This window comes from Microcebus murinus, unplaced genomic scaffold (assembly GCF_040939455.1).
Source record: "Microcebus murinus isolate Inina unplaced genomic scaffold, M.murinus_Inina_mat1.0 scaf004_hap2_Mmur4.0, whole genome shotgun sequence".
Lineage (NCBI taxonomy): Eukaryota > Metazoa > Chordata > Mammalia > Primates > Cheirogaleidae > Microcebus > Microcebus murinus.
Window position 1 is genome coordinate 498,656 of NW_027438950.1, and position 13,553 is coordinate 512,208.

The window sequence follows — 13,553 nt, forward strand, 5'->3', positions numbered from 1 at the left end:
AACTATGGTCTAAAAAAGTTGTAATTTTACTCTTATTTTCTACTAGAAAAAAGGATATTTAGAAGTGAAATAACATTAGATTTTCTTATGTTTAGGAAGAGGCTATGTATTTATATAAAATTAATGAGTCTGAATTTCTGTAGGATTGCCTCTGAAACCTTGGTATTGGAAATTATGATGCAGACAATATGAACATCTGTCCCTAGTGTTTCTAGCATGACTGAAACAAATCCTAATATCTCTAATATCCCACTTTATAAATTACAGTTATGAGGCAACCAAAGGAACTTAAAACATGGAGCTGGGTATGGTGGATCACACTTATAATCCCAGCACTTTGGGAGGCCAAGGAAAGAGGAACGCTTGAGGCCAGAATCTTGAAACCAGCCCAAGCAACATAAGGAGATTCCATTTTTTCAAAAAAATATTAATAACAAAAAATAGCTTGCAATGGTAACTCCTGAACATAGTTAGTCCTAGCTACTTAGAAAACTGAGGTAGTAGGATCCCTGGAGCACAGAAGTTTGAGGTTGCAGTGAGCTATGATCAGCCACTATACTCCAGAAGGGGCAGCAGAGCAAAACTCTGTCAAAAGATGGTTTAATGTAGAGGTCTTCAAAATATGTACAGATATTCTCATATCCCCACATGCAATAGAAATAGAGACAGATAATAGAGTCCCTTATAAGCCATGACAAGAAGTTTGGCTCTTACTGAATTCTAAGGAAAATCAGTGCATGGGTAGACTTTGTAGAGAGTTTAAGAGCAAAGGACAGAAGATGTCCTTCTGTAAGTTAAAGAGAAACATACACAGGCTTCTAAAAATCATTGCCAACACAGCAGAATATTCCAAGCCACTTTTTAATATCTGCCTTCCTCCTTGAGCTTTACCTCTCAAACATTTGTTATCTGCTTCACTGAATCACACCTACCTGGATATTTGGCTGTTGTTTCCTCTTTCTTCATAATCCAGGGCTCTATCCTTTGCTCCAGACATGTGATCAGCTCTGGCTTTGAGACAACAAGACCTGTTTTATAAAAAAAAAAAAAAAAATTCACATGAGTCTTGCTGAAGTCTTTCCAATTACTAATGCAGTACTATCCTTAGCAAAGAGAACACTATAGAATATTCTACAAATTTCTTTGCAAGATATTGTTTTCTCACAGACCTTGTAGAATGATAAAAATTTATTTCTAATTTATGACTAGAGCACCAATTCCCACTAGCACCAAATAAATAAGAGGTGGAAATTCTAATCTAACTTGCAGGCAAGAACTATATACCCTGATTTCTAGAGTAACTACTAATCTAGTATGAAATATACATATCAGCCCATGAAAAGGAAATGTCAAGATAACATGAGACATCTAATGATTTCATTTTGTACACCCAAAACTTCAAATTTTCTTTACAAGCAGGGATATACAATTCATTCATATAAAGTAGAAACTTTTAAGAAACTACCTACAAAAATAAATTAATGACCTTAATGTGGAATAGGAATTCTGTACATAAGTGATCCTCACCAAGGGAGACCAGGTTTCCATAGTTCTCCAACATCACATCCCTATACAAATTCCGCTGAGCATTGTCAAGGCATGCCCACTCCTCTGGAGAGAATTCTACAGCCACATCCTGGAATGTCACCATCTCCTGTAAAAAGACACATATTTCCCAAGTGGCCATAGAGAGAGTTCTTAATTTGACTACGAGGAAAATAAGTTATGAGAACTGTTTCTGACATATGAGTGACTACACTTATCCAATAAGATATTTTATAGCATATTGATATTCTTGAACATATTCTCTTATTCACAGGAAAGAGGATCAGAAAAGATGTATGAAACTGTGTGCATATGATTGATTTGGATGATAAAGTATTTAATACAAAATTAAGGGCCTCACTACAGTAATATAAATTTATGGGTGCTACATTTACATCATATCAATAAATTGTGCATATTTCTCATATAGGGAAACAGAGATTTAGAAAGCATCACATAATTTTGATCAGTACAATAAAGAAGTGGAGATTTTTTTTTTAAATACAGACTCTGATTCAGTAGATATGGTGTGTGGTCTGAATCTCAGCATGTCACATAATATAACTACTGATTACAATGCTTCTTGCCTAAAAAGAGTATTTTGTCAATATCCTGTAAGTGGTAGACTTTGAATTTATCTCAGTTCATCTGAACAGAACACAGATAATAGCCCTCATTTTTCAAAGAAAGCTATAAGAAGAAATTAGAGCTTCCGGATTTAATATGATGGCTCATGCACATCAGTCAATAAATCTCCACAAGACACTTAACAATAAAGAAAAAAAAAACAATTAACTTTATATTGGATGAATCTGTCAGAGAGCATCTTAAGCAAGTGAATGAAATTAACATAACTTTAGCTGCACAGATTGGTGTTAGGCATCGTTGCAAAGAGGAGGACACAAATCACTGCTGGGATGGTAGTCGCCAACAATATGTAACCATGAAGAATCATCAATTTATGCAAATTTCAGATACAGATACTTCCTATATTTTGTTATCTTTAATAATGTATGTAAATACTTTAGCATCATACGGAGCAACTCTTCTATTTTCTCTTTTCTCCATAATTATTCTTTTCAATCAATGCTATCCTCTTTCTAAATTGTCCTAATGATATTTTATGTAGAGCTAATGAAGCATCCAGATCAAACATTGAGAGTACATGTTTCTCTTCCTCACTCAAATCCAAAGACTCTATCCCATCCCCAGGACAAATCTCAGACATTCACACTATTCTATCTTGACCTGTCACAATGGGAACATTTTCAATATTACATGTCATACAGTTCTTATGAAATTTGGTTATTGTAGTAAGAAGCTTGTGGGAGAGAATATAGAGCAGGTTCTGTTGTATAGGGAGGAAGGATTTTCCAGAGCTCCTTGACTATCATAAGAATAAAGAAAAACATGTAGTTACAAAACTTTTTAGGCATATACATCAGAAGTAAAGAAGTAAATTTTACAAGTTCAAAAAACTAAAGTTCTACATGACTTTCTAGGAGAAAGAGTAGACACAACCCCTAAATTAGGACACACTTACCTGAAAATCAGCCATTTCTTCTCCCTCTTCTCCTACTCTGAAATTCCTTTTCAGGTGAGATTGTGTAGAACAATTATAATTAAATCTTCAGACTACACTTAAGGGAGTCAGCACAATTTTTTCCCTTGTTTCCACAATATTCACAAGCACGAGGAACATAAAATGCAGAACGGCTACACTCACTTGTTCTTAGACAGAAAAAAGATTCAGCTATGATCAGCTCCTTTATGGAGACCAAAAAGTGAGGTTCTGTGGGGCGCGGTGTCAACGCCATTACAAGTTGGCGCCTGTTTCCGGCTTTGCCTAGAGCAGCTAACAAGTTCAGCGCACGCATAATTGTCGGTTGCCCTGTGGCGCGAGAATGCAAACAAAGGGTCCTGATATGGACTAATGCTTTGGTGGCTCGACAGTTGAGCGGCCTATCACAGCTTAGGGGTTGTACTTCTGGGGTATATAGCGGCCTGCACGCTGCCGGGCTGGGTCTTCCGCATCATGTAAGTTTAAAGGGAACCCCATTAAAGCACGGTCAGAAGAACTCCAGTTGCCGCGTCTTCCTTGCTGGCGAGGCGGGCGCGACAAGTGGTGCCGAAACCCGGGAACTCGTACAACTTTGAAGCACCAGCGGAGACGACCTCGACAGAGGTGAGTTCAGAACTGACGTGTGGGACGGCCAAAACTCCCCTGCTTCCAAAAAATGGGTAATATTCTGCTGCGGCGCTTTTTGTGGCCTATTATCATAAAATGCCTGTATGATGAGACTTCAGGCCCGCGCGTAGCAGCTAGCCAAAGTGCACTGAGTGACTTGCAAGAAGCAAGCTCAGAGAGAAGCAGTAAGGGAAAAACCGCGGTAAAAGGTGGAAAAAAGGAATATAGAGCTCAAAAAAGGAAAATGCAGGGAGGGAAAGCGCAGCCCGACCTGCAAAGGGAGAGAAAGAAGAAAAGGGAGAAAGAAAGAAGAAAGGGGAGAGAAAGAAAGAAGAAAGGGGAGAGAAAGAAAGGAGAAAAAGGGAGAGAAAGAAGGAGAAAAAGGGAGAGAAAGAAAGGAGAAAAAGGGAGAGAAAGAAGGAGAAAAAGGGAGAGAAAGAAGGAGAAAAGGGGAGAGAAAGAAGAAAGGAGAAAAGGGAGAGAAAGAAGAAAGGAGAAAAGGGAGAGAAAGAAGAAAGGAGAAAAGGGAGAGGTAGAAGAAAAGGGAGAGGTAGAAGAAAAGGGAGAGAAAGAAGAAAAGGGAGAGAAAGAAATGTAAAGGTACCAGGAATAAAAATAACAAAGGAAAGGACAGGACAGAAGACAGAGGAGATAGCCTTTTTCTGTCAGAATTTAAGAAATTAAATATTTCTAAGGATGATTCCTCTTCTTCCTCTTCTCTTACTTCCTCAAGTTCAGGGGAGGAGGCGGGGGAGGAGCTAGACTCAGAGGAGGAACTAGAAAAGAAAGAGGAACCGGTTTTTCTGGAAGCGGCAGGTTGTGAGCGGTACCGCCCACCTCCGCATGCCCCGCCTTGGGAAGGGCTGGGTTTTTCTTAGGGGCCGCCGCCGCTGGGGATCCTCTGTCCATACCCTGGAATACAGAGGAGCCAGTGTGGGTGCCCCAGTGGCCCTTACCCTCTGAAAAGTTACTTGCGGCCCATAATCTAGTGCAAGAGCAGCTTACTCTTGGGCATCTTGAACCCTCTCATTCTCCTTGGAATACTCCTATTTTTGTGATTAAGAAAAGGTCTGGTAAATGGAGACTGTTGCATGACCTTAGAGCAATTAATGCCCAGATGCAGCTTATGGGGCCTGTTCAAAGAGGACTGCCCCTTCTCTCAGCTTTGCCTAAACATTGGAGTCTAATTATCTTGGACATTAAAGACTGTTTTTTCTCTATTCCCTTGCATCCACAAGATAAAAGCAGATTTGCATTCACGCTTCCTTCCATAAACCATGAGCAGCCTGATGCAAGATATCAATGGCAGGTTTTGCCTCAGGGCATGGCTAACAGTCCCACTATGTGCCAACATTTTGTGGCCTCAGCTATCCAGCCGGTTAGGCAGAAGTTTTCAAAGGTAAGAATTATACACTATATGGATGATATTCTCTTGTGTCATTGTGATAATGGCGTACTTCGCCAAGCTTATGCGTCTCTCCAGGCTCACTTAAGGGAAAAGGGCTTGCTGGTCGCTCCAGAAAAGGTGCAAGAGGGAGAAGTAGGCGCGTTTCTTGGTAGTAGCATTCTCCCTGACAAAATTGTGCCTCAAAGACTGTCCATCCGAAGAGATGCCTTAAAAACATTAAATGATTTTCAAAAACTGCTAGGGGATATTAATTGGCTTCGACCTTTTTTATGTCTTACCACAGCAGAACTGAAGCCATTATTTCAGATTCTAGAGGGAGACTCACACATCACGTCTCCTAGAACTTTGACTCCTGAGGCCCTAAAGGCTCTTCATAAGGTAGAAGAAGCCATTCAAAAGGCGCAACTAGTGCGCATTCAACACCATGATCCTTTCTCCCTCTGTGTACTCCCTTCTCCTACGCTCCCTACGGCAGTGCTTTGGCAGGATGGTCCCCTTTTATGGGTGCATCCTCAAGCCTCTCCAGGAAAGGTGATTAGCCATTATCCTACCTGTGTGGCCGAGATAGGTTTAAAGGGTATTAGTTTGGCTGTGTCCCATTTTGGACGTCACCCTGATAGCCTGATTTGTCCATATACTGCCAATCAGGTAAACACCTTATGTGCCAATCTTGATGCATGGGCCATATTGAAATGCACCTTCCCAGGGAGCATTGATAACCATTATCCCAAACATGCCTTGTTGCAGTTTGCAATGCGGAACGAGCTTATTTTCCCAAGAGTAACTTCACTGCTACCTTTGGTTGATGCCTTGAATGTGTATACCGATGGCTCTAAGACAGGTATTGGGAGCTATGTCATTCAGAACAAGGTGTATACCAAACAGTTTAACTATTCTTCTCCTCAGCTAGTAGAGTGTGCCGTAGTCGGTCTGGTTCTCAGTACCATCACTGAACCTATCAACATCATCTCAGATTCCTTTTATGTGGTCAACGCAGTTAAACAGTTAGAGAACTCCTTTCACATTCTTGCCAAGAGTACAGTCTTTTCTGTATTTACAGAAATTAGGAATACTATTCAAAATAGAAAAAACCCATTTTCCATTCAGCATATCAGAGCTCATTCCTTGTTACCTGGACCTATGGCTGCGGGAAATGCTATGGCAGATCGCGCCACTCGCGCCCTCTGGGTGTCTGATGGCCACGCCGCCGCCATAGACTTTCATAAACTTTATCATGTGCCAGCTGAAACCTTACGACTTAAGTTCAACATCACACGTGCAGATGCTCGTGAGATTGTACTGCAATGTCCAAATTGTGCTCCTTATCGCACTATTGTTCATACAGGCGTAAATCCTAGGGGTTTGCGTCCTCTACATATGTGGCAAATGGATGTAACTCATGTCCCATCCTTTGGAAAGCTTCAGTATGTTCATGTGTCTGTTGACACGTGCTCAGGCGTCCTTCATGCCACGCCTCTGGCTGGAGAAAAGGCAAGTTATGCTATCATTCACTGCCTAGAAGCTTGGGCAGCCTGGGGCAAGCCCCGGGTTATTAAGACAGATAATGGCTCGGCTTATACCACAAAATCTTTTCAGCAGTTTTGCACTCGCTTGGGTGTGGAGCACCGTACCGGTCTTCCCTACAACCCTCAAGCGCAAGGCATCGTGGAACGTGCTCACGGCACGCTCAAAATGTACTTACAAAAACAAAAAGGGGGAGATGCCCTACAGCTAGGGCTATCACCCAAAGGACGCCTTTCCTTTGCTCTCTTTACTTTAAATTTTTTAAATTTAGATGTCAAGGGACGTTCGGCAGCAGACAGGCATGTCACGCCTGCTCCGCCACAGAAAGAATTAGTGAAGTGGAAAGATGTGTTGTCTAATCTATGGAAAGGCCTGGATCCAGTGTTAATGAGATCCAGGGGAGCTATTTGTATTTTTCCACAGGACCAGGACAATCCCATCTGGGTGCCCACGCGGCTGACCAGAACGGTGCAGCAGCTTCCAGAGCAGCATGGGGACCCAGTGGCTACTCCTCCTGACGACAGCATGGATGATCGCGAAGATGGCAGCGGAGCCACGCTGGAGGATCCTGTCAGTGCCTCCCCTGCCGATGCCTGTGACACATAACTCACCAATTTTCCCTCGCTTCTCTTCTACTAATGTTTCCTTGGACACTGCGTACATGCAGTTGGACACGCAGAGTAGTAGACTGGAGGAAAATAGATCCTTCTCCTTGAAGGGGACTTTGTGTTTTGTGTGGGGTTAACGGAAGCTGCACGGACTTGGCCCCCCCTGTCCATTGGTGGCTGGGGGTATGGCAAAAAATGCTAGTTTCGCATGGAATCTTAGCGACTCTTTTAAAGGTTCTGTGAGGGTGATTGCGGGAGGGCAAAACGTGACCTTTGCCCCTACACCTGTCTGGGTTTGGCCCCCGTTTATCTGGGTGGTATCCACGGAAAAACCCTCTGGTACACATGTGAACTGTTCCTCTAATACGTGCAATTATACATTGTGTTAAAATGCCACGTCTCACCCCTCTGCCATTGTTACTTGCTTGCCTAGATACATTCCTGTTCCTGTTGAAGCTCCTAGCTCTATGACTTTGTTTCGGTCTTGCAGCCACGGACCATGTGGTATTGGCACAGACATTTGCTGCGCTTGAACTGAGACAGTCTGCACAGGTGTGGTTGACCATGCTAAAAGGTTAGCCTAGTTTTGGGTTGCACCCGCTCCTACCCCCAGGTATTTTAGCAGACATGGCCTTTGCACTCTGAGGGGTCTCTCCCATTGCACCAAATAAGGCATGTCTCCTATCCCACAGCCAGCCTTTGCACACCTCCGAGTTGTGCTCATTGCACGAGGATAGGTGGTTGCTGGTGAAAGTGAGGCTCTGCAACCTTGATCGCACGGTCGAAGGATGGTGCTGAACGGTTGCTCAGCTCTCATTAAATTAATAAAACAGGGGGAGATGTGGGGTGCGGTGTCAACGCCATTACAAGTTGGCGCCTGTTTCCGGCTTTGCCTAGAGCAGCTAACAAGTTCAGCGCACGCATAATTGTCGGTTGCCCTGTGGCGCGAGAATGCAAACAAAGGGTCCTGATATGGACTAATGCTTTGGTGGCTCGACAGTTGAGCGGCCTATCACAGCTTAGGGGTTGTACTTCTGGGGTATATAGCGGCCTGCACGCTGCCGGGCTGGGTCTTCCGCATCATGTAAGTTTAAAGGGAACCCCATTAAAGCACGGTCAGAAGAACTCCAGTTGCCGCGTCTTCCTTGCTGGCGAGGCGGGCGCGACAAGGTTCTTCTGTCTTTTCTTCTGGTTACCTCCCCCTGCTACAGGTGCCAGGAGATTCTGCTACAGGAATGGGAATCTGGACCAAACTGATCTGCCTCTACCAAACCCAGAGAGCAGAACCTGTGACTTCCCTCTAAAATAAAGGCTAAACTCAATTCACATGAATATATGCAGAAGTCCTAATGCTTGACGCTGGTATCAAATTAGAATTTTGTGGGGCACAATTAATACCACATGGATGTTCCCACCCAGCCCAACAGGCAGGTGATGGTGTTTCTTCAATCTAGCCAGGTTATCCTAACTGAAAGCCTGGGCTGAGAGGTAATTATCTTAAAATTGTCTCTGACACATCACTGTGAATATAAATCATGTGGTACAGTGGGCCTCACTCTAAGAAATGTGGTCTGGTGGTGTGGAAGACGGACATTAATTGGGTTCTTTGACATGTCCTCTTTTAGTGGTGATGTTGTTCAATCTAGATCCATTATTATTGGAACTCAGGTAAAGGCAGCAAGCACAGCATACATACTGCCTTTTGCCCTACACTCATCACAACATATACTTAATTTCCAAAGTGAAGAGCAGCATAATGCAATGTCTACTGAGCATGTGCTATGTGCTCAGAAGTATAGTATGTTGCACTGTAACGAAGCCTTTACATTGTGTGATTTAATCCGTGCTGTGCCAGAAAAGGTGAGTACTAAGTGTCCAATAATTTACAGAAAATTTTAGATGTGGTGTCAGCCTTTCTATTCTTCTAACACAATTATAATACGACATTACACAAGACATTATAATACAAGACATTATAAGACATTATAATACGACCTTACAGAAGATCTAGAAAATTGTCGACACTCACCCCAAAAAGGTTTTTTCAAACTCAACTTACAAGTCCATGTTGATCTCTAACACTGCAGCATATGTCTCCCCTGAGTTTTTGGTACATCCTTATTCCAGAGTATGTCCCTGTCTTGCGAATTCTAGGTTGAGGCCAGGTCTAGTTTCCTTCCCTCTCTGTAAAAGCAAAGGATACACAACATGTGTATACAATGTGTGTATACATGTGTATACACTTGTGTATCCTTTGCTTTTACAGAGAGGGAAGGAAAACAGGAAGAGAAATTCCTCTTTGCAACCTGTGTAATGCATCTTGAGGAACCTTAGACCTTTCATTCAGAATTCAAATCTGCAGATTTAGGTCTCTAAAGAGGCATGGATTCAGTAGCACTCATACACACTTCCTGGAATTTGGGCAAAACAGAAAGCAGAAAGGGAGTTTATGTGTCACACACAGTGCACAGTATCTTGTTCCCATTTCTGTCTGAGCCCCATGGTCTCTGAATCCATTTCAGTTCTAAAGATGTGAGATGCATTTAGAGAAAGGACGAAACTACTGATTTTTATCCTATGAGAGTGTATTCACAGGAATCTGGTCTAAGTATGCTCCGGAGGGACAGTAGACACCAAAGAGGCCTAGAGTACTTACTGTGTGCAGATGTGGGGACAGTGAAGCTCTGTGCTGCAGAGTTGCAGGTTACAGACTGGAAGCTCAAGAAGGAATCTAGTGTTCAAAGTCCTTCTAATTTAGAAGTGGTGGGCACATTTTATGTTTATGTTGCATTTTTAATTCTGGAAAGTGTTCAGGAAATATTAAAAGTAAAGAGTCTCCAACTCAGAAAACCTATCCACAAAGTTAAAAGAGAATTGAAAGAAAACCCTGTTATCTCTCAATTAAAGCAGAATGTGATGTGCACAGTATCAATCCACTGAGACATTTCAAAGGCACAACATAAAGTTGTTACTGGACATAGCTAGGCAAATCCTTTTACATACATGTTATCTAGATAATAATTTTCTGTGAACAAAGAAGAAAGAAGACTGGACAGCCCTATTTGTCATAAACGATGCACCCTAAACTTACTTGGTTATCAGTGAGACTTTCTTTTTTTGGTAATTGGTTAATTTCAAATAAAATACATGGGTGTGAAGTTATTGCAGGAGGAGATAATTTTGCAACTTAAAGAAAAATGCAGGATAGAATGTAAAAAGTAGTCATGGTGTGTTAAGAAATGTATGGCTTTTCATTAAGTACAAAATCTTTATTATAAGCATTATAGTAACAATGTAATTATACATATAATGAAAAATCGCTTTGGAAACATTATTCTTCAAAGTAGAGACACTGATAAAATGGATCAGAAGTGATGTCTTTTTACTCTGTAACCCCACAGTACATTTTTACAACACATTATCTCCAACTCTGAGTTACATTGGATAGGTTAAAGTTGGTGCAAAAATAACACTTTGTTCAATCTACAACATGTTTGACACATTAAAATTATTTTTAATCTAATGAAACAAATTAAGTTTACATGTAATCTAAAAATATTCCAAATTTCATTTGAGTTTATTATCTATCATAATATACAATATTAAAACAAGTTATTTATAATATTCTAATTTTTCATTCTGATTATAATGAGAGGAATATTAGTCTGTATACCTACATCATACATCACTTGAAATACTGTTTATTATAAAAAATATCCATAGTACCTCTCCATTTCATAAATCTTACATTTCAGTGATTTTAATTTCCCATGGAAAAGTACATGAATAATGCCTACTGAATACACAAAGACTACTAATAAATGAGATGTAGCTATCATTAACCACACACATTCACATACACGCTTAGAATGAAAACATACCATCTACTGTATTTAAAGTTGAATAACATTAGTATTTGCTTGTCAAAAAGGAAAAAAAAAATTATACCTTTTATATTTTTACCCTAACCTGACCAGAAAGTATATTTTACATGTAATTATAACTCTCACAAAATCTCTCTCTTTTTAAAGCTGACATACAAGTAAATCAACTAACTATTTTAAGTGGGTGGTACTCTATAATCAACAACCTTGTTTAAAGAAATTTGTGAATGTCTTAGTGCATTAGTGTATTACACTGTTAGTCCTCTGATATTTGCTTAGACTTGATTCTTCATGAAATGTGTTCTGAAATTCATTATATCTGTAGAGTAATTTTAACTATCAATTCTGTGTGGTTCTCTAAGGTATATCTTTTGCATAAATATTTTTTCACATTCATTATATTTGTAAGGTGTCTGTCTCTTAAAATTTTTGTGATGTTGAGCAATATTGGAGAATATATTGGAGCATTTTTTTCAATGTAAGTTCTCCCATGTCCAGTAAGATCTCTGTTGTAACTAAAGGTATTGTCAGCACTCTACATTATGATTGTTTACTTTAAGTTTAAGTACTGTTGTGCATTTTAAAGCTAATACTTAGGGAAAGCACTTCCATACTCATTATATTTATCTCACTTTTATATAGTATAATGTATTTGGTGTTGAATAAAATGCGAGCAGTTATTAAAGACTTTGCCACAATTCTCACATTCATAGAATTTTTCTCTGTTATGCATTGTTTTATGAATATTAAGGTGTGAGCACTGGGAAAATGCTTTGCCACATTCCTCACATTTGTATGGTTTCTCTCCTGTATGGATTCATTTATGTAGAGTGACATCTCTGAGCTGGTAAAAGACTTTGCCACATACTACAACATTTTAGGGTTTACCTTCAGCATGAATTCTTTTATGTTGAGTAAGGCTTGACCACTGGGTAAAGGCTTTGCCACATTCTTCACATTTGTAGGGTTTCTCTCCAGTATGAATTATTTTATGTAGAGTAAGGACTGAGGACTGGTTAAAGGCTTTGCCAAATTCTTCACATTTGTAGGGTTTCTCTCCAGTATAAATTTTTTTATGTCGAGTAAGGATTGAGGACTGGTTAAAGGCTTTGCCACATTCTTCACATTTGTAGGGTTTCTCTCCAGTATGAATTCTTTTATGTACAGTAAGGTTTGTGCACCAGGTAAAGGCTTTGCCACATTCTCTACATTTGTAGGGTTTCTCTCCAGTATGAATTCTTTTATGTTGAGTAAGGATTGAGGACCGGTTAAAGGCTTTGTCACATTCTTCACATTTGTAGGGTTTCACTCCCTTATGAATTCTTTTATGTAGAGTAAGGTTTGTGCAACAGGTAAAGGCCTTGCCACATTCTTCACATTTGTAGGGTTTCTCTCCAGTATGAATTCTTTTATGTTGAGTAAGGATTGAGGACCGGTTAAAGGCTTTGTCACATTCTTCACATTTGTAGGGTTTCACTCCCTTATGAATTCTTTTATGTAGAGTAAGGTTTGTGCAACAGGTAAAGGCCTTGCCACATTCTTCACATTTGTAGGGTTTCTCTCCACTATGGATTCTTTTATGTTGAGTAAGGTGTATGCACTGGGTAAAGGGTTTGCCACATTCTTCACATTTGTAGGGTTTCTTTCCAGTGTGAATTCTCCTATGTATAATAAGTTTTGAGCAACAGTTAAAGGGTTTTCCACATTCTTCACACTTGTAGGATTTCTGTGTGGTATGTATTTTCCTATGTCCAGAAACATTAGAGCTGTGGTTAAATGTTTTGCTACATTCTTTAAGTTTGAAACTTTTCTCTCCAGTATGTCTTGTCTTGTGTCTATTTAGACTTGATGATTTGCTAAAGACTTTTATACATTTGTCACTTTTGAAGATTTTTCTACGGCAAGTTGACAAACTTTGGGTACGACCATCAGAACATACTTTCTGCTTTTTACACTCAGCCACACACTCCCCATCTCTTCTTAAGTATATATTTTCAAGGACACAGCTTCCATATAGTCTCGTTATTGATTTCTGAAAGGGGTCTTTTGTGCCCTGCTCTGGTAATAGGTCTTTGGTGCAATAGTGAGATAGTTCTGAAAGAAATGAAAATAACAATGTATCTCACTAACCAGATTCAGGTGAATATACCTCACAATTTGAATATATAAAACTATAGAAAGCACATTAGCAAGAAAGCACAATAGAATACCATGGTCTTACTTGCATCATAGATGTATGATCTTAAAAATATACTTGCAACCATGATTCTTTTACAAATCATAACTGCTAATAGTTCATAGCACCCCAATTGAGAAAAATACCAAGAAGCACAGGAAGGGGAAGGAAACTTTGTTGCATTTACCCACCATAGCCCTTCCTCCATGCTGACACTGAG